Source organism: Cygnus olor, chromosome 20 (assembly GCF_009769625.2).
Source record: "Cygnus olor isolate bCygOlo1 chromosome 20, bCygOlo1.pri.v2, whole genome shotgun sequence".
Classification (NCBI taxonomy): Eukaryota; Metazoa; Chordata; class Aves; order Anseriformes; family Anatidae; genus Cygnus; species Cygnus olor.
In genome coordinates this window covers 11,767,675-11,786,577 of record NC_049188.1, presented here as the reverse complement: position 1 = coordinate 11,786,577, position 18,903 = coordinate 11,767,675, and the positions used below count along the sequence as shown (strand labels likewise).

At 43.4% G+C, this 18,903-nt stretch overlaps 2 long non-coding RNA genes across 3 annotated transcripts in view; both read left to right on the top strand.

The window, feature by feature from the left end:
• Positions 1-2,358: 2,358 nt before the first annotated feature.
• On the top strand, positions 2,359-7,820 carry LOC121057735. Its single transcript, XR_005813917.1, has 3 exons — positions 2,359-2,437; positions 3,049-3,190; positions 7,749-7,820. It is a non-coding gene; the product is annotated as an uncharacterized LOC121057735 (long non-coding RNA).
• A 360-nt stretch (positions 7,821-8,180) lies between these two features.
• The window catches only part of LOC121057733, a 175,622-nt gene continuing 164,899 nt past the window's right edge, over positions 8,181-18,903 (top strand). For both annotated transcript variants that reach the window (XR_005813914.1, XR_005813911.1), the window contains exon 1: positions 8,181-8,278. This is a non-coding gene — a long non-coding RNA (uncharacterized LOC121057733). The remainder of the gene's footprint in view (positions 8,279-18,903) is intronic.

Below are 18,903 nucleotides of genomic sequence, written 5' to 3'. Positions count from 1 at the left end.
TGCACTTTTCAACCTCTCAACTGCAAGGACAGTGAGGCAGCAGCCACCCTGTGATGCTATCTAATTTTTAGCCATGTAGTTCAAGCCTTCCCTTGGCACAGAGCTCAGACCCTTAATCGTGTGGTACAACAGGCATTATGCAACTTTGATTTAGAGAGAACAAGGACGGTCTAGCATGTTACAAGCACCGACAAAAAGAGGCGTATTTTAGACTGGCTAAGTGCAGTCATACACAATCATGTATTTATAGTCATATTCAGTAAGGATTTGGTTCCTCTCCATTTTTTTCTGGCCTCCCTCCCAGACACCAGATCAAACCGATGCTCCAGGGTACTCATGTGTAAAGCCTCATGGGATTTCTTGGTGTTTTCTCCCAAAAGTGCATGGGGTTATTTTTTTTGTCCCAAGTTTTCCAGAAATTTGATCAAGTCTTGTATGCCCATGCCATGTGTTTGTATGCATGTGTGTACACTACCTTGTTTTTCCAGATGTGGTAATTAAATTTGCCTCAGACACTCAGAACATGCCACTATGGATTTACAAAGAACTGTATGGCAGAGTTCAGGTTTTAGGTTTCACTTAATAAAGTTAATACAGGCTTCTCAATACAGTTTGGTGAAACTCTCACACTTGGGAGTAAGTTACCCTCCACTTGAGCATGAATTCACATAAATAAGTCAATGGAGATGGAGTACAAGTGTGGGAGTGACTTTAGATTTATAACTGAGACATATATTCATATGGTATCAAAATGTATGGACCTTGTGTTTCCCTGAGTTAGCTATATGCTAGTTTACATTGTAGGGTAGGTTGGCTATAAATTTTTGTGTCTGTTCAGTTACAGTCCTAAATCTTTCCTTTTGTATGCCTGTGTTCAAGTTACATTTCACATTTGTTCAGTTGTTCCCTTCCCAGCAATCCCTATGCAAATGTCAGAGCAGATTTTTTTCAGCACTGCTCGTCAAGGACTCTGCCCAAGGGAGCAGAGTCCTTCTAAACACCTCTGGCCACCAACTACTCTTAGCTTAAACCTAGGCTCTTCAAAGACAAGATCACCTTGTTTATCATAGAATCATTAAGGTAGGAACCATCTGCATGTCTGAATGTGCAAGCTGAGGGTGCTTGGCTTGCCTTTTGTCTATTCACAGAGAGGCATCAATTATGGTGAGCTGAGTAATGTTTTCATTCCCAACCCTGCAATTATTGTGTGGCGGTTAGGATCTGGGCATGAGGAACGCACAGCCTGAATCATTTGGCGTGCAGAGGGTCTGTGTGAGAACAGCAGGCTAATAGCAATGATGCAGGGGATTGGGAAAGCCTGCCTCCCGGTTTTATGCAAAACAAGTGGGAAATTACATGCTTTCCGCCTGCAGAGATTTTGAATGGTAAGAGGGTTTCACTGGGTGGTGATGAGGAAAGCTTTCCATCACTCAGCATTTTCTCTCCCAGCACAGCCTGGGATTTCGGGAGCAGTCACGGAATGCGCGTTGGGGCTGCCATATAGCAGAGAGCTTGCAGCTGCTCTGCAGGGTTGCTCATCCACCTTCACAGCAGGCAGCAGCAACCAAATCTCAACCAGCAGGACCTGGCAGAGCTCCCCCAGTTTTGCAGCCATCGTGTCACGCCAAAATGGTGTCCTCGCCCTGGTCACTCCACCTTGTCCACTCTATCGAGGAACAGTGAGGAGAAACACCCCGGAGCTTCTTCATCTTCTTCCCTCCTGGACAAAGAAAAGTTTTCTTATTCAACTGTATTTTGTGACAACTTTCTCAGGAAGAACCTAGAGTTTTTCTGCAAGTGCTTGTGCACTGGGTTTGCCCCACAGTATCAAGTGAAAAGTTTTCTTCTAGCTTTCTTGTTGTCCGCTTGCTTGGCAGTCGAACTAAGTAATGTGTTAAGTCCTTTCAAAAACCTCTTTTTTATCTGGGAATCTGATGGAGACAGAGATTATGGTCCACAAAAGTGCCTATGTGACTTAAAAGCAGAAATCCAGGACTTTCAGTAGGCTTTAGTTTGTTAATCATGTTTTGCTGCATTCTGGGAATAATAAGTTTTTACTTATTTATACTGTCTTTCATTTGAGCTTCTTAAAACTACATGTAGAAATTCCTTGACAAATCTTCAAAACAGGCATAGAATTAGATAAAAATAGTTCTAGCCTTATTTTACAGAAACAGAGATTAAAAATAACACATCTGATGCATTTTTGTTGTTGTTTGTTTGTTTATTTGTTTGTTTTTGGTTTGGGGTTTGGTTTGGTTTTGGCTGAGTAGCCATTGAAGAGGGATCTCAGGCCTATTAGAGATCAATCAGTGGCGTGATCAGCACCTGGCTGTTATAAAAGCCAGCAGGATCTAACATCAGCTGGTTTGTAGAGCTGTGGAAAGTCGGAGGCTGTCTGTCCTGGTACCCTCTTAACAAGGCTGGGGTCAGCATGGTGGGTCACCTCTCTGTTTCTGGTATCACAGACATGTACTCTTGAGGGCTTTCTGGATGGCACATCATTCTACTTTTTACTTACTGTGGGGTTGGTTTTTTTTGATGCTTAAAGCAAGAGCCAAGGATGCTAGCAAGAGAGGTCTGTGTTAGAGGTGGGTGACCCAGTAGGTCCAGGTAAAGAGCAATAACTGATGGCTGTATTATGCCATGGTTTCCAGCCATCCTATAGGTGTTTTCTAGTCTGTTACTAGTTGCGCAGAGTTTGCAGAAGCTTTTGGGAACTATGCTGCTTGCTCAGCTAGAAGGTATGTGGGGAGTAATGTGTGAGTCCTCCCATTATTTGGTATGGAATAGTCTGTTGCCATGAATTATTTGGATGAGGAAGATAAACCTGTGCAATGACTGTTTTGTGAAGGGCATAGATAATGCTTATGGCTTTGCTTGCATTAATTCAGGGTGTTTTAAACTCCCAGGGGCTCTAGGCTCAGGAAAGTGATGGGACAAAAGCCGCCTTGTTTTATTGCACTTAAGTACTTCTGTTAACTAATAAACCACACTTCAGATGTGGCATGACCTCAAGTACTGTTATTCCTCCTGTGTCAATCCAAGCACTACATCTGCAGCCTGATTAAATGGTAAAGCAGCTTCATTAAGCCCTGCATGTAGAAGCAGAGCTGGTAGGTCTGTGGGCACTGTGCAGCAGCCACAGGAGTCGGGAAAAACCTCACTGAAGAGCAAGGTGATGCTGCAGGTAGGTACTGGCTTCCGATATCATTAAAATGGGTGGTATCAGGCTTAATGAATTGAGGCTGGGGGCCTGCCCTGGCCTGCAGGACCTGTTCAGCTACTGAGCTCCATGTGCAGAAGTTTCATCATCCAAGGGATGGAGGTGCTGAACAATGGCCATGTGTTTTTTGGGCTGCACGGCTCAGGGGTTGGGTAGGCACTGCTCCCTACCACACTGGCAGGGGGCCCTGTGGCACCTGCCTGGGGTGCCCCAGCACACCTGAGTTGTTCTGCATCATACCTCAGTGCTCTTGTGGGACAGGAATCAGACTTCAAGGGTTCAGGGTGAAGAGCTGGGTAAATAACTGGGCACAACTTATTTTACTCCTTAGACCCCTAAGAAGGGCCTAGTATTCTCTGTTATCAGAGATGTTCAGGCAGATGTGTGTCCTAGCCCTTAATTCACACCTGCAATTTGAAGCTCCAGCTCTTTTTGCTTGGTGCTTTTTGACCTTTTCAGGGCTGTCTAGTATTGAAACAAAAAGCTGACATGGGACTGGGTCCTGGTCACAGCACAACCTCTGTCATGCTGCCTCCACTACTCTAGTGCTGCTAAAGTCACCAGGTGTCTTGGCAGCAAGTGTGAAAGGCTTGGCTGGTGCTTGAGCATCTGGGTGCTGGAAGGTGGGCAGGGTCTACCCAGCTCAGCACATCCCTTGCAGCATGCTGCTGACCACAGGCCTCTGCTGACAGGACTGTGGCCATTCCAGGGTCAGCAGCTCCTCCCTCCCTGCCCACAGCTGTGAGGATGCATACTTTGGGCGAAGCCCATCTTTAACCGGCTGGGCTCATGCCCTGCGGTTGTACTGGCCCTGATGGCAGCTGTTCCTGCAGCCTTGCACTGCCCTGGGACACAGAAGCCCTCCAGGAGAGGTGTGGCAGTTTGCCTGCCCTGCTGCTCCTGTGTGCCACAACTGTGCTTGGCAGGAGCCTTGTACTGCTCCGTCCTCCATGGGGAGGAAGATTTACCATCTGTGCAGAGCATGTCTGCTGTTATTGTTAATTTTCTTTTTCATCAGGGAAGTGTGAGGGTATTTGAATGCATTCTGGACATTGCCAAATCATAGGCAAAGTATACTTTCAAACCCTGCCTCTCACAGACAAGGCTGGATCCTCAGCTGGCACAGGCACCCTTTTAAATTATACATGTAGAAACAGTCCCCCAAACTTCATCTGGTTTCCTTCACTTATGTCTAGAAACCTAGAATTATAATCAGCACTAAATTGTGGCTGGAATTGTATTACACAATAGCTTAGATCCTTGTTGCTGCTTTTGAATTTTCATTTTCTATTTTTTTCCCCACATAATGTTATATGTAGTCCTCAAATGTATTCCTATAGCTGGAAGGTGAATATCACCTTCTTTAATATAGTTTAATGGGACATTCTTTCCCCTTCTAATCCCATGGAAATAGGAGTTATACTGGATAAAACTGCACATGAATATTACCATAATTTTGCTCTGTGTCAAAGATACGATCTCATAAGAGTTTGACTGTATCACTAATTTGAGAAAAGGGCACAAGCATTAAAGCGGAGGTATGTAACCTTTAGGAGTCCTTCAGTTTGTATGGAAGGTATCTGGAATGCAAATTGTTGGGCATTATACTCTGAAATGTTCCAATAACTTTTGAACTGCAAAATTATGTAACTGTCACTACTGTGGTCACATATACCCCTCCACCCCATGCTGCTCTTCTGTACCAGACTGCAAATCTGAAACACTGCTTGTAAGGGAAAGATGAATGCTATTAGTATTCAAATGTATTTCCTTTTCCATATGAAAAATGGAAGACTTCATTTCTAAAAGTAATTTTAGTGTTGTTACCTATTTATGGTGGATTCTGCACTCAGCTTGTATGAAGTAGAAGTATAAATATTCTCTCTAACCAAGGGCTAAATCTTGGCCCTGGCTTTAAGACTGTGCACTGGGATAGGTCCATGTGAATAGATATATTTCTAAGAGGAATTTTGTCTTTCTTTGTTGGGCCCTAGGAGGTGCAAAATCATCTTTTGCAGTTGTTTGAGGCATGCACTGCTCTGTGCAGCTAATATATGACTGTTGAAACAAATTTCCCCCCTGCTATCTTGCATGCTTGAACACTTACATGTGGGAAGAAAGGATGATTCTTGGTGTTTATGGAAGGCTTGGGTTGATCACAGAATGGCTTGGGTTGGAAAGGACCTTAAAGATCATCTAGTTCCACCCCACTGCAGGCAACGATGCCACCCACTAGACCACGTTCCCCAGGGCCTTGTCCAGTCTGGCCTTGAACACCTCTGGGGATGGGGCATCCACCACTTCTCTGGGCAACCTGTTCCAGTGCCTCACCACCCTTACAGTGAAGAACTTCCTCCTAACCTCTAATCTAATTCTCCTTTCTTTTAGTTTAAAACCTTTCCCTATTGTTCTATCATTACCTGTCTGAGCAAAAAGTTGCTCTCCATTTTTTATAAGCCTTCCTTCAGTATTAAAAGGCTGCTGTGAAGTCTCCCTGGACCTTTCTCTTCTCCAGGCTGAACATCCCTGGCTCTCTCAGCCTTTCTTCAGAGGAGAAGAAACCTAGCTGACTTCTGTTTTGCATCTTCTCTAGACTCTTTTGAGACTACTGTGAACCCAAGAAAGTGTCACATGACTTTTCTGTGGTTTTTAACCCCCTGAATTCAGTAAATGTGACAACTCATTACAACATGCTCATCTGGGCACTGGTGCCATATGCGAATGCTTCCTTAGTACTTTAAGGAACCCGATGTCCATTTACAATGGAAGTGGTTATATGTAATTTCTTCAAAGGCATAATTTCAAATCTTAATTATTGGCTAGCTACAGTAAAATGCTTCTTGCACTCAGAGCACAGAAATTTTCTTCTTTGACATCCATCTTTTTAATTCACACTCTTTTCCAGTAAGTAACAGAACAGGCTCAGTGGTCAGAACTCACCAGAATACTCCTGCTGATTCCATTTCCAAAACTGCTGGTGATTTGCGGTACCTAACTTCTGTCAACTTTAAAAGGGGGGCATTCTCAGGAACTGAATGGTGGAACAGTACCAAACAATCCCTGGTACAGCATCTCCAGCTGGGTACTGAAAAAGTAGAGGGATCTGAAATTGTGACTCAGATTACATAGGCTACGTATTAATTTATTTAGGAGCTTGACTCTTAGTGGATAAAACCCTCTTTGGCTGTGATAGCTGCTGGGAGCAATTGGAGCTCTGCATCTCTCTGGCATGTGCTCTGGTCTAAGATGTTTGTTGCATAACATTGTCATCCCAGGGACTCCTAAGACATCTCTCCTAACTTCCATTTTGACCAAAGGAGACTTTTTTTTTTTTCCCCTGCAAAATCTCAGGCTTAACTTCATTGGAAATGCAAAAATGCCAGGAATAAATGCTTTTACAAACCTTAATCCACCTTTTTATCATTTATCAGAGCCTGTCATTCTGCCCTCCTGATATATAAATCTGGCCAGGCACAACACAAAAGCTCATATGCCAGCTGTTCACCACTGCACATGCATCTTCTGTGCTGCTGTTTCTGATGTCTTGGGGAAATGCTAACATTACAATTATCTTATGGTGGGTTTTAATGGAATGGGCTTTAAATGCTGACAGGTTTACCAAGTATTACAGCTCACTTTGAATCCTCAGTGGCCAAATTCAGCTTGCAGATTATCAAGCATGACACAATTTGCATTTTTCTTAAAGAAAAAAGAGCACTGAAGAGCATTTGTGCTTGGTTTACAGGTCCCGGTAGCCATACATGGCTGCAGCAGAGGAAGTTGCTGCGTCTGTGCAGGAGGTGCCTGCCCCAGAGCTCTCTGCGCCCAGCACACAGCGCATCCTTGTGCGCAAAAAGCTCCGATGTGCGGAAGGACTTGGGGGCCAAATCCCACTGAGTGGCACAGGGTAGCTCCAGAACTGATGGTGCTGTTGGCAGAAGTAGTCCCCCCAGCCATTCTAGGCAGACCTGGTCTCTGTCTCGTGGGAGCTGGGTACCAGCCATTGCTCCTCTGCCTCCCTGTCCCACCAGGCAGGGCAGGAAGGTTTTTCTGCTTCTCTGTCTTCCCAGGAAAAACATGACAAAAAGGCTGTATGGAAATATAAACAAAGTTTATGAATGTGGCTAAATGTGATGGAAGAGATGCTTGTAAATGTGGATAGAACTTGTCAGTGGCTCCTTAAAAGTGAATAATACCATTTTAATTTTTTATCCTTGCTGCTATAGATAATAATAAGGTTATGTTGATGGAACCATCAAGCATAGTAAATGTTATAAGTATGATATGCTACTGCTAATTGTAGGCTAATTTAACGACAATGCATATGAAGAGGGCAATATTGCACTCTAATTCCCCATAGTAAATTTAATTGTATGGAAGAAGTGGAAGGCAAAGTGTTCTCAATAGAGTAAAATGATAGATACTGGGTTGCTCTTTCGGTACTGATTGCATTCCTGACGACTTATGAGTCACTGCCATTTCACCTAATTAAGCGTCTCATCTGATATTTGTACGTTTACAGGGCAGAAGAAATTGGGGACTGATTGCTGGACAACAGCTCCGACTCCTCTGTGCCAAAACAAAAATAAGTTGTTTGGTTTTTTTTCCCCCTCACTGAGGGAGGTAAGTTGAGAGTTGTATTGATGTGAAATGTCAATGGGACCGTGCACAGGAATTACACTTCTGGAGGTCAGTGGAAAGATAAGCTCCTGGTTTTTCCTTTTCATCAGGCTGCGAGAAGTCAGAAGCTGCTACTCACTGAAACAATTTTTTTAATAGCTTTTATTCTCCCCCTCCATCCCCCCCCCCCCCCCCCCCCCCCCCCGGGTAAATATTGTAATTTACAGACCTGAGAAAGGACCGAATTTAAGAGAAGTTTCATTGGTTTAAGTAAATTTCTCTTGCTCTTTAATTCCAGTCTCAAATACTTTGTTCTTATTTGTACTGCAGTTGCCTGTAACAGTTCTGGGACGTTTGGGAATCTGCAAATGCCACTCGCATTCCCCGCAAGGCGCCTCCAGGCTGTCGGGGAGTGGGGCTGCCCCAGTGCGGGTGAGCAGTCAGGCTGGGATGGGCTCCTGCCTCAGGGAGGGGACCGGGTGAGCCCCCTCCTTCCCAGATGTCCCGCCGGGGGTGCTCCGGGAGGTTATGAGCAAAAGTACCAAAATCCCACCAAGGGATCTTCCTGCCTGTTTTGTGGGCTCAGAAAAACCTTTATGTTCAAACCTCATTTATGTTTGAATCTCTGTTGATGGGCACATCCTGTTGACACAGCCACTGCTCTGTGGTGGCACCTCAGCTGGCAGCACCCCAGATGCGTTGGGCAGAGCAGCCTCTTCTAGTTCGCAGAGTTTTGGGGCAGAGTCTGCCCCTTCCTCCCATGGCCCAGATGCTAGCATAATGCACAGGTAAATAAAAACTAAGCTGTGGCTCTATGAATAAATTAGTGATCCAGAAGATCACTGACAATACAATTTCTAAGAGTAACTTCCTCTTCCTTCCTTGCTTCCTTCAAACTTCCTCTGTCACAGACAAGAAAACTAAATTCACCAGATGAAAATGTCTCTTGCAATGCTTTTGAGAAGACCTAAATGACTACAAGAGAGCATTGTGGCTCAATAATATTTTGTTTATTCATTGATGATTCTGATTTTCTTCTAGCATGCTCTTTGGCTATGTAAAAAAATTCAATTTGCAATTTTACATTATTTATATGACCATATTAAGCCATCTCTTCTGTGAAGGGAATTTTTCATCCTTTTGGAAAACCAAAAACTGATTTCAACTCTTAAATAGGAAAAAAATATTCATACTGACTGCCTTTCATCATTTGCATCAATTATAAATAGCAAAGGAGTTTTGAATACATTTATAATTTGATGAAAACACCTAACATAATTAGATTATTGTTAAATACAGCATGTGGAACACTTATTCATGTGTTTCTCTTTAAGCATGAGGTTGAATGCCACCTATTTTAACAGCATTTTTTCAAGCTGGAGCGTGGGAGATATTCCATTGTGCCCTGAAAAAGACACTGCTCTTGGATCAAGCCTCCTCCAAGGAGGAATGGCTCAACGCCCCGTGCTGGGACCTGCAGGACTTCTAGTCTGGCTCTGCAGTTCTTGAGACACTAGCAATTGAACCTGTGTTTTACTTGCATATTCTTCCCAGAGGTGATTTTAACTTCCAGGTTCTGTGGAAAGAGACGAGGAAGTAATCAGACTCTGTACAGGATGGGGGACAGCCACTGGTAGATGTCTCCTTCTGGATGGAGCTTCCTGCTGGGAGCCCATGGGGAAGCCTCCCTCTCTGCTTTCTTCTCAGCTTGGGAAATGAGAGTGGAAACCAGTCCAGAAGGAAAGTAGCTCAGTGTTCCCAAAGCCTCTCCTTAAATTTATTTTATCCAAGAAACTCTTGGTTATTCTCCCCTTATCTCGCTCGTCTTACCTTCCACCACAAGCCATTTGGAAGAGATTTCCTCAGAGGCTACTAATTCTGACTGTTTCCTATTATGTTTGCTAATTCTTCTAATGCCTTAAATCAATCTGATACAGATATTAGTGAGATAATGAGCATAGGCTCAAAAAACTTGGCTGCATCTCCAGTGACTGCAAGCATTTCATGGCCCTAATGGGGCACGTGTTCTATTGAGCACATCAGCTATTGCACATACACGTTTTTTTCTTGTTAAAGGTAATCTCATATGCTCCCTATTTGTTATAAAGAATGATTACAGAGAGGATTGCCTTTGAATAATGCAAAAATTCCAGAGTCTTACAAAATGCAAGACTGTTGATAAATCAGTTGTAGCTGAAACAAAATTGAAACAAACTTAAAAAATTGATAAAAAATTGACTCTGGCCTTTTACCCAAGGTGAATAAATAATTTCTAGTAGAAAACATCGTAAGTGTATTTCCACTGAATGTCTGAGTTAATGCATGCAGTGGTGACCGTCCCTGACTAACAGGACAGTGCTGTGGCTGGCTGTGCTGAGGATGAAGAGTGCGGGCGTGGGCAGCGCTGCCTGCCCTGGCGTTGCTGCATGCAGTTGGGGGGCAGCAGGTGGCCACGGCTCTGGGGAGGACTCCCTGGCTCCTGCAATGTGCAGCCCATGCAAGTGGCTGAGCCAAAGATAACGGGAGCACTAGAAGTTCCAACTCATAGATTTTTTTGAAAATACAACTTTGGAAAAGAAAAAAAACAACACAGTGTTTTTAGAAGAAAATGGAATGTCTTGTGGATTTATACCTGGCAACTGCTGTTTACTTATTACAATTTAGTGACTGACAATGCTTTTCTTGGGTGCTATATGTCATCATCTTCAGAAAAAGAGTAAACTGTGCTTAAACCTCATTAAATTAGGCACAAACTGAAGAACTGATAAACAAAATGTTTCTGGAAAAAACAAGAGATTTTTCCTGGAAAAATTGAGAAAGTAGAATTGAAAGGAAGATTTCTTTTTTTATTTATTTTTGGGAATGTGGCAGAAACTCTACAGGCTCTTAGGTTTATCTGGAAATGTAAAAACTAATATATGAACAAAATTATCCATTCATTTATTATAGGTTTATTTCTCTCCTTTATATATACACATGTGAACAAGACCACGTGTGCTTGTTTCGTAAGGTTGAAATGCAAGGGTTGTTGTTGCTAATTGGAAAACTATAGTTTCAGCTTAGTAACAATGAAAAAAGTGCACAACGCCACTTTTTCAATCAGACCAGTGTGTCTAATTAACACATGAGTGGGTTGCAGATTAGAAAACCACTTGTGTGTGTCTGACTGTTTTCTTTCTCCAGCAACATGGCATTATGTCACTAGTAATGATTACTAGAATTTTTCAGGGTGCCAATGCTTATGCAGCAATACTAATATTCATTGTGTGGTTTATTTCTACCATTAAAATGGATCAGGGATGACAAGCCTGAGGATGCTGCACAGCTTGCATGTCGTGGTAGCAACGAGTGCTCCTGTGCTGCTTAGATAATTCAGGAGCATGCTGAGACTTGGGCAAACCTCCTGAGGACCCCTGACGCAAGGTAAAAGTAAAAATGTTTTCCTGTGGGACCTTTGCTATGACTTGGATGTATGTGACTGCTGAGAGCTTCAGAGAGTCTTGGAGTTAGCCTGGGTCATGATCATTATGTGCCTTGAAGGTGGAGGCCCATGCCTTCTTTTTTTTTTTTAAAAAAAAAAAAAGAAAAAAAAGGCATGCCAAGACCAGAAATACAAATGAATTTTGGGTCTTAAGGACTTGAGTCTGCTGACTGCTTTTGCATGCTATATCATGGGGTGACAAAGTGGTGCAGATATCCTCCTGTGGTTCAGGGGCCATGGTCCCCCCTTTGAGCTCGAGCCAAGTACGTTAACAGCCAGCATGGCCACAAGTGGAGGCTGTGTCCCCTGGGCTGCAGGTGAGATGCACAGCCATGAGAGCCATGGCTTCCCCTGTAGCACCTGAGGTCTCCAAGGCCTGATGCTTTGCAACTCAAGAAATGACATTTAACAGCCCTTGAAAAGTAGGTTCACTGACTTCAGAGCCATGTAATGTGATGGCAGACTCATCTGAATTCAGTCCCATTTCAGAGGTTAAGACAGCTACTGCGTAATTTTTTCCCCAAGAGGTGATAACTGTGCCCACCAGGTGTACTGAGATTCACTCCTAAAGAAAGGTGTTTAAAAAAAAAAAAAAAAAAGGGGGTGGGGGGGGAATGGCTTGGACTTGCAAAGTCTTCTGAGTAATCCCTGGTATGCTCTGCTCCTTGAGGGATTCCCTGTGTTTTGCAGAGGCAACAGCTCTCTTTCAGCAAAAGTAAAGTACTGCCAAATCCATGACATGTTGCTGTGGACAAGATTCCCTTCTGCTGCTGCGGGGGCTGGCAGTAAAATTCTTGCTGAGCATCTTTGCCTTGAACCTGGTTCATCTCAGGCAATTTTGATGACTGACTGTCCTGCTGTCACCGACAACTCTGCATAAGCTTCCCAAAGGACAGTGGCAGCGGGGGCCCTGTCTGTGCCCCCAGCTACCACCTTGCTCCCTTCCCTCCCTGTGCTGCCCTGGAGCTTGGTGCTCCTGCAGGTGTTCTCAAGTGACTTTGGAGCCGCAGCCAAGTGTTCCTGGCCAGCCAGGCATCCTTTACAATGCATCCTTACAATTAACCTCACGGGGAAATGCTTGCCTCTCTCAGAAGGTGAGACTCCAGCCCAAGTTCTGCAGCCTTTTGTCTTCTGTATCAGGCTTTCAAAGTTGCTGTTAGGATTCATTGTGGAAACTGTGCTAGGTTGTAAGGTAGAGCTGGACAAAATTTAAAAGTGTCAGGTGCAGAATCTGCAGAACAAAAAGCCTACAGAAGATAAAGGAGAACTAACAGTAGGCTTTTAGTTTAGTCAATTTCAGAGAAAACCGAAGAGACCATTTTTAGTCCTGGGAAGGTCAGATTGTGTTTTTGCTTCTTTGATGTTGCCTATTAATGGCTGTTCCATTAGTTTAGTTCCAATAATGACTTGGTGCAGCTCTCCAGCTGGAGATTTCTTTCCGAGGAGTATTCTTCAAATGTGTTTCCAAATGCTCCTACCCTTTAACGATCACTGGCTGCACCCTTGCACTTACCGTGGTGAAAATGGAGTTCCATGGCACCTTTGGACTAATGGAGTCACCATTTTGTAAGCTTTCTGGCTTCTTTCCAAAATCTATTTATGGACCACAGGATATTCAAAGTGCACGTGCCTGACTTGTAGGAAATCCAGCCTGATCATCTTGTGTGTTTGGAGTCTTTCCACAGTTCCAACAAGCTTGCTTTATCGATTGCTGGAGACACTTGTGACTTTTAATGAAACCCATAAATGGTTTTTAAAAGTTATTTCATTCAGGGGTTGACAGTATGATTCCTGGCTGTATTACCAGAAATCTAAGCACTGTATGGATAGGGAATAACAGGCACTATGGTAATGAAAAGCATCCTGCAAATATTCACATGTATGTAACTTTCACACTGCTAAACATGGTCCATTAGCTCTTGTGTGAATATACACATTACAGGGAGATGAAGATTTAGCAGGAAAGCGAAGGAGATAAAAATCTGCTGATTTGTGTCAGGAGACAGCCCCACACCCTGTCCCAGCACTACCAGGTACAGCAAGTGCTCTCAGCCACCCGAGGCAGTAGCTTGCAGTGGTGACATCTCCATCCATTCTGCAGCAAGCACATGCACAGTTTTAGGCCCAATTCTTGCGAAAAGAAAATACCACGTTCCCCTAAAACTGCGAAATGGTGAAGAAACTTGTTGCACATTAACATGAAATTAAGAGTTCTCAAAGATTTCATAAGGGAAGAATGTGATATTTTAAAGCAGCTTTCTCAACTGTGGTTTAAATTACATTTTAAAGATAAAGAGAAACATGATTAATTTTGGAAGCTGAAGAGGACGTGTGACCTTTTTTGTACAGTCTTGTTTATTTTGGGTAATAAACAGACATTCAGAAGATACACAGCACTACTTTATGAGGAAAACAGCGAGGAAGAAATCTGACTGGAGTGCAGATATAGGAGATTTGTCAATTAGCAGCACAAAGGAGAAATGCAAAGCGTGTACCAGTGCTGGAAAGAGACTGAATGGTCCGTTATCTGTCAGCTCATCAGATAGCAGTGCAGTTATTTCTAGACTGAGTTGTTAGAAAGAAAACATTGTTCACTAAAGAAAATATTCAGAAGGTTCTTTTTAATTTGGCAGAAAATGAGGCAATATGAGAAAGCTCTACCTGGCCTTATTACCTAAATTGGTACGTTTTCTTTCCTTAGGCTGGGGCTGTATTTTGTTTATGTTGCTGTTGAAAGCAGGCTAACACTACGAGCTGTGTTTTGGCTTTGAGTCCCCTGGTTTGCAATGATTTTGGTGTGTGTGCGCCCATGCCGGTGGTGGGGCTGTTTCTCTCAGCCGCTTGGGGTGCTGGCAGGCTCTGCAGTTCCGTGGCTGTTGCCTGGCAGCTCTGCTCCCCACCGGCTGCACCCTGTCCCCCGGCAGTCAGCACAGTTGGGTACGTCCCAAAGGGCATTTGCTCGCAACTTGGCGGGATGTGTCATGGCTAAAAAATTAAATGCAGCAATAAAAGTGCCTGATCTGTAACCATCATGAGAGTATATGGCATCACCTCCCAGCTGGTGTTAGTGCGCTTTGGCTTTTTGTTGAGAAGTTAACAGACTTGGCCACTGTGCTTTGGGTGAGTATGATGTAGCCAAGGGCTTTTCTTTGGCCCCAAGGCTCATCATCCTTAGTATCACAACCAAACTTGGTGTCCTTCCCAAAAGGGCCATGTAGCCTTAACAAAGCAGCATCAGCATGAGTTACTCTTGTCAACAACACACCAAAAAGTTCATGCTCTCTACTGTTCGTCAGTCATCGAAGGAAGGAGTCTTTTCTCTTCCCTTTCCCACCAGGGTTAACCAGCTTAGTTTAGAAAGGCTTCACCTGCCTGCTGGCACGCCAGCTGCGTCTCAGACATGGTAATAAGGGGCTGGTGAGGGGGGTGTTCCCGGGGGTGGGCAGTCTCCTCTCCTCAGTGAGGCGCTAGTTGTGTCCTGCCGTGCTGGAGAGGTGGGTGAAGCGGTGGGCTCGGAGCCTGGCTCCCCTGTCAGGAGGGAGTTCGGGCTGGTGGCCTGGGGGCAGAGGGGCTCTCAGCAGTGCTTCTGCTGCGCTCTGTCGGCCTGTACTGAGGCTGAATGGCAACAGAGGAAATCCCTGACTAGATGGGAACGCTCAACAGCTGCAGGCCTGACCGGTCTTACAGGTTTATCAAACATCCCTTTTTCTTGGTAAGTAAAATGTTCTCATTTGTTCTGTTTCGAGCTCTGGTAAAGGTTTCAGCTGGGGAAGAGGTTAAGATTCAGTAAGGGGAGCATACTGAGTTTTTTAATGGCTTTATCAAAAAGTGAAAATGTACTGTTTAGAAATCCAGCTGTCTTTGGGGGAATTGCATTTACCTTAATGCATGTGCTGTGTCAGATGGTTTCCTGGCTGTTGAGCATAGCCACCAGGCTGGTGAGGTGCTCGGCCCTGCTCATAACACCCATGTACTCGGTGTTACCCTCCTTGAGAAAGCTGAGGCTGCCATCCGAGCTGGGTCCCAGCCGCATGTTCTGCACGGCCCCTTCCCCTGTGACGTGCCCTGACGCTACAGGCTTGGTCTATCTTTACAGAAGAATGCGACAAGTCTGTTTAAATGTACCATAGACATTGTTTCTTCCTCCTCTGGTGAACACAAATACCTGTATTTTTCACGTTTGCCTTGGTGTTAGTCATGTTAGTGGTGTTGTATTGAAGGAATATGAAATGTGTTTGGTTAATATTGTATATTCTCCTTTAAAACTCTTGAACCAGACAAGAACTGGGCAATGTGCAGCTGGGGCATTATTTAAATTGGTTTGGAAACCTCATGCTAATATTTAAATTACTTCTCATTTTAATTTAAATATTTACTTCTGGGAAGGTAGAAGATAGAGTCAATACCATGAAGGTTTGGTTTGCAAGCAATGCCATTGCCACGTTGGGTGATAAATACCAACTTGCATAAAAATAAAAGTGTGGAAGCGTTTTCTCTAGAGGCTCAGCAATGAGAAAATAGTGAGTTAAAATGTTTCTTAGTTATGTGCTGGAAAAATTAGCAAGAGCCTGCATTAATTGAAATTCAGTTCTTTATGTATATTAGTTCCTTCTGGGATTCTTAGCAGTGAGAAAGAAACAGAGCAACAGATTAAACTAAATGTTAGCAATGACAGAGATAAATTGAGGGTTTAAAGCCTACATTGAGACAAATTACTAAAAACCTGCTTGCTCTTTTTTCTTGACTTCCTGTAAGAGCAAGTACTCAGTAACACAGCAGAACTGCTGTTTGTAAACTTGGCCGTGGTAGGTACAAAAGGGAATTTAAGCTTAGCAGATGCAACTCAGTGGCCCAGCTTTCAAGTGAGTGCATTAATGTTTTCTTCTGTAACTTGAAAGCAGGTGCTTTCAGTGTCCCTAGACTGCCTCTTCTCGCAGTCTCTCCTCAGATTTCCTCTTTGCCCTGGTACCCTCTGTAACCCTGGGCAGGGCAGTGGTGCATGTGGGCAGGGGCTGACCCGCAGCAGCCCTGGGTTGTGGTGCTGGGGCCGTGCTCTCACTGTGCATGGCAGAGCAGGGCTGCAACCCTGCGGGGCTCTGGGGCCTGGTGCAGTCACCAGGCTGAAAGCAGGAGATTTTCAGCATGTGTCAGCTTTGGGACTGGATCCAAAAAAGGTGTTCTTAAGGTCTTTGTGGTGCATTTGAAACAAAATGTGTATTTTACACATAGCTCAAGCAGAATAAGCCGATCTGGTATTTGGTAGTATAGTTCTATTAGTGTCCATCCCCATTCGCCCTTACAGGTACTTAATTTAAGAGTCTGCAACCGGATTAGTAGTATTAGTAAATTTTAAATCAGCATAAATAATACAGAAATTAAAAATGAAGAAAGTTGGAATGGTTTGAAACATGGATGCTATCAAAGTCTTCGTCTGCCTTCTGAGTTTTCTGTATGTTGGTGATACACTGAAAATTATTTATAGAGCATGTGTGTACTATTGTTCCTAATTTAAATGTGTGCACTGACTGTTTTAAGACCCAGAGCCAGACCCACTGGAAGAGGATGGCTGTTCTGTGCTGTTAACAATGCTGATTGAAACGGGCATCTAGCCCAAATCATGCTGTTGTGGCACAGGAGAGTTCTTCATGGTCAGCACAGAGACATTTTTTACTACACACTGCAAAACAAGTGGAATTTACCTCTCTTGCTGGGTATGATTTTTCAGCAAGCTGTTTGGAAACTGTGTTACTGAGTTAGGATAAGCTAATTACTCCAAGATCTCAGCACTGATTAAGTTGTAGCTGTGGTATCCAGAAATTTAAGTGCAAGGTACAGTGAATTCAATGTCTGCGGTAGAGGGTGACTAATCTCTGGATGCTGTTGTTACTTCTGCACATTTTCTTGGTATTGGCTCAGCACCATCGATGTTCTCGTGGGATCAGTCCCCGCGCATAGAGAGCTGTCCGTGCGTCTCGATGGACGTGCAGTGCTGGCAGCAGCCCTTGGTGGGCCAGGAGCTGGTCCTGCATTTGGGCTCAACATGTGGCTTCTGGGGTGAGCTTGGGCATCAGGTATGGGGAAGGATGCTGGGGCTGGTGGCAGCTGCTCAGCAGTGCTGTGGCTGCACTGGGCCCCCACACCTGGATCTCACCCACATGCTCCCTTCAAATTAAACAATAAGCACCTGCATTTATAAGAAAACAGTTGTTACTAAATTTGCTCAAATATTCAGTTTGTTCCATTCCAAGGATTTCTAATCAATATTGCATTCTAGCAGAAAAATAATGTAATAAGCTGTTATTAGTATAATGTGTTTGTTGATGCTCACAACTGACAGTTAATCTTTATTTTAATTAATTCTCAGATTAGTTAAATAGAAAACATTCTGATTTTTCATTCTACTTAAAAAAAATTAAAAATTTACTATGCTTCCAGCACTGATAATGATGGGATAGACGAGACTTTTATGTTCTGATATATAGAGGAACAATTCTGGTTGCTCTAGTTCAAGTCATCCATAATCAAACAGCTTCTTGTAGAGGCTCAGTGGAAATGAGGTTTCTTGTGATGCCTTCCCAATATTTGCAGCTCCAGGCTGCAGGCATCAATCCCTGGTAGCTAGATTTCATTGAACAAAAAGCAAATGCCTCTGTCCTGTCTTGTGCCATGTGATGTTTACTGAACTTTAGGTATCTGGGTTATCAATTTTTTCCACAGAGATAGTCTCAAACTTAACAAGCAGGATTGTTACTTGCCCTAATTAAATGTATGCTTTTAAAATCAGTCCTCTGGTTTAAGTCCTCTACCTAAAACAGCCTGAAATACTTTTATAGCTGATGAGAACTTGTTCTGCATTTTGAAGATGAGTTTGACAGGGGCACAGCAGAGCTCTGAAGCTTTCTAAGTTGTTTGGTCTCCTGAATTTCTGTAAGGAGGTTAACAAAGTAGTTTTACACTACGAGTTAAACATTCTGTTCTACCGATGACTGGACACACATTTATGGTAATAACAAATAAAACATTGTCAACAATCCCTGGTAAAATAATGCAGAAGATACTTGGAAAATATTTTTGTTATACCTACTGTATCTGGAGACTAAATAGAATTTCTGTAAGGGTTTGTAATGTTAAAAAAAAAAATCAGAACTTATAGCTGTCATGGATCTGAGTGGAAAACTTAGTTTGCTGTCCCAGAATAAATACGAGGTTTCAATTTGTTTATACTTCTTCATTTTCTCATATTGCTGTTACTTTAAACGAGAGATGAAAGGACAATTTGTGTGTGCATGAAAGTAATTAGTCTGAGCAAGAAAAGAGGCTGGTAAGATGTTGCTTCACCTTCAGTCATTTCTAAAACAACCATAAGCTGAAATTGTAAACTTAACATACTTTGAACTAAAACAAAGCTTTTTTTTTTTTTTATAAATGCTACTTAGCAGTTGCATTCCCTGTCTCTCTCCCCCCCAGTCTACTTTCTTAATTTGGCACACTTTGCACGTTGTCTTTTTCCATCAGCAGCTTTTGACAAGGCAGGAGGAGTATGCAGCCAGAAATGTTCTTGTCAGCTTCTGATGTG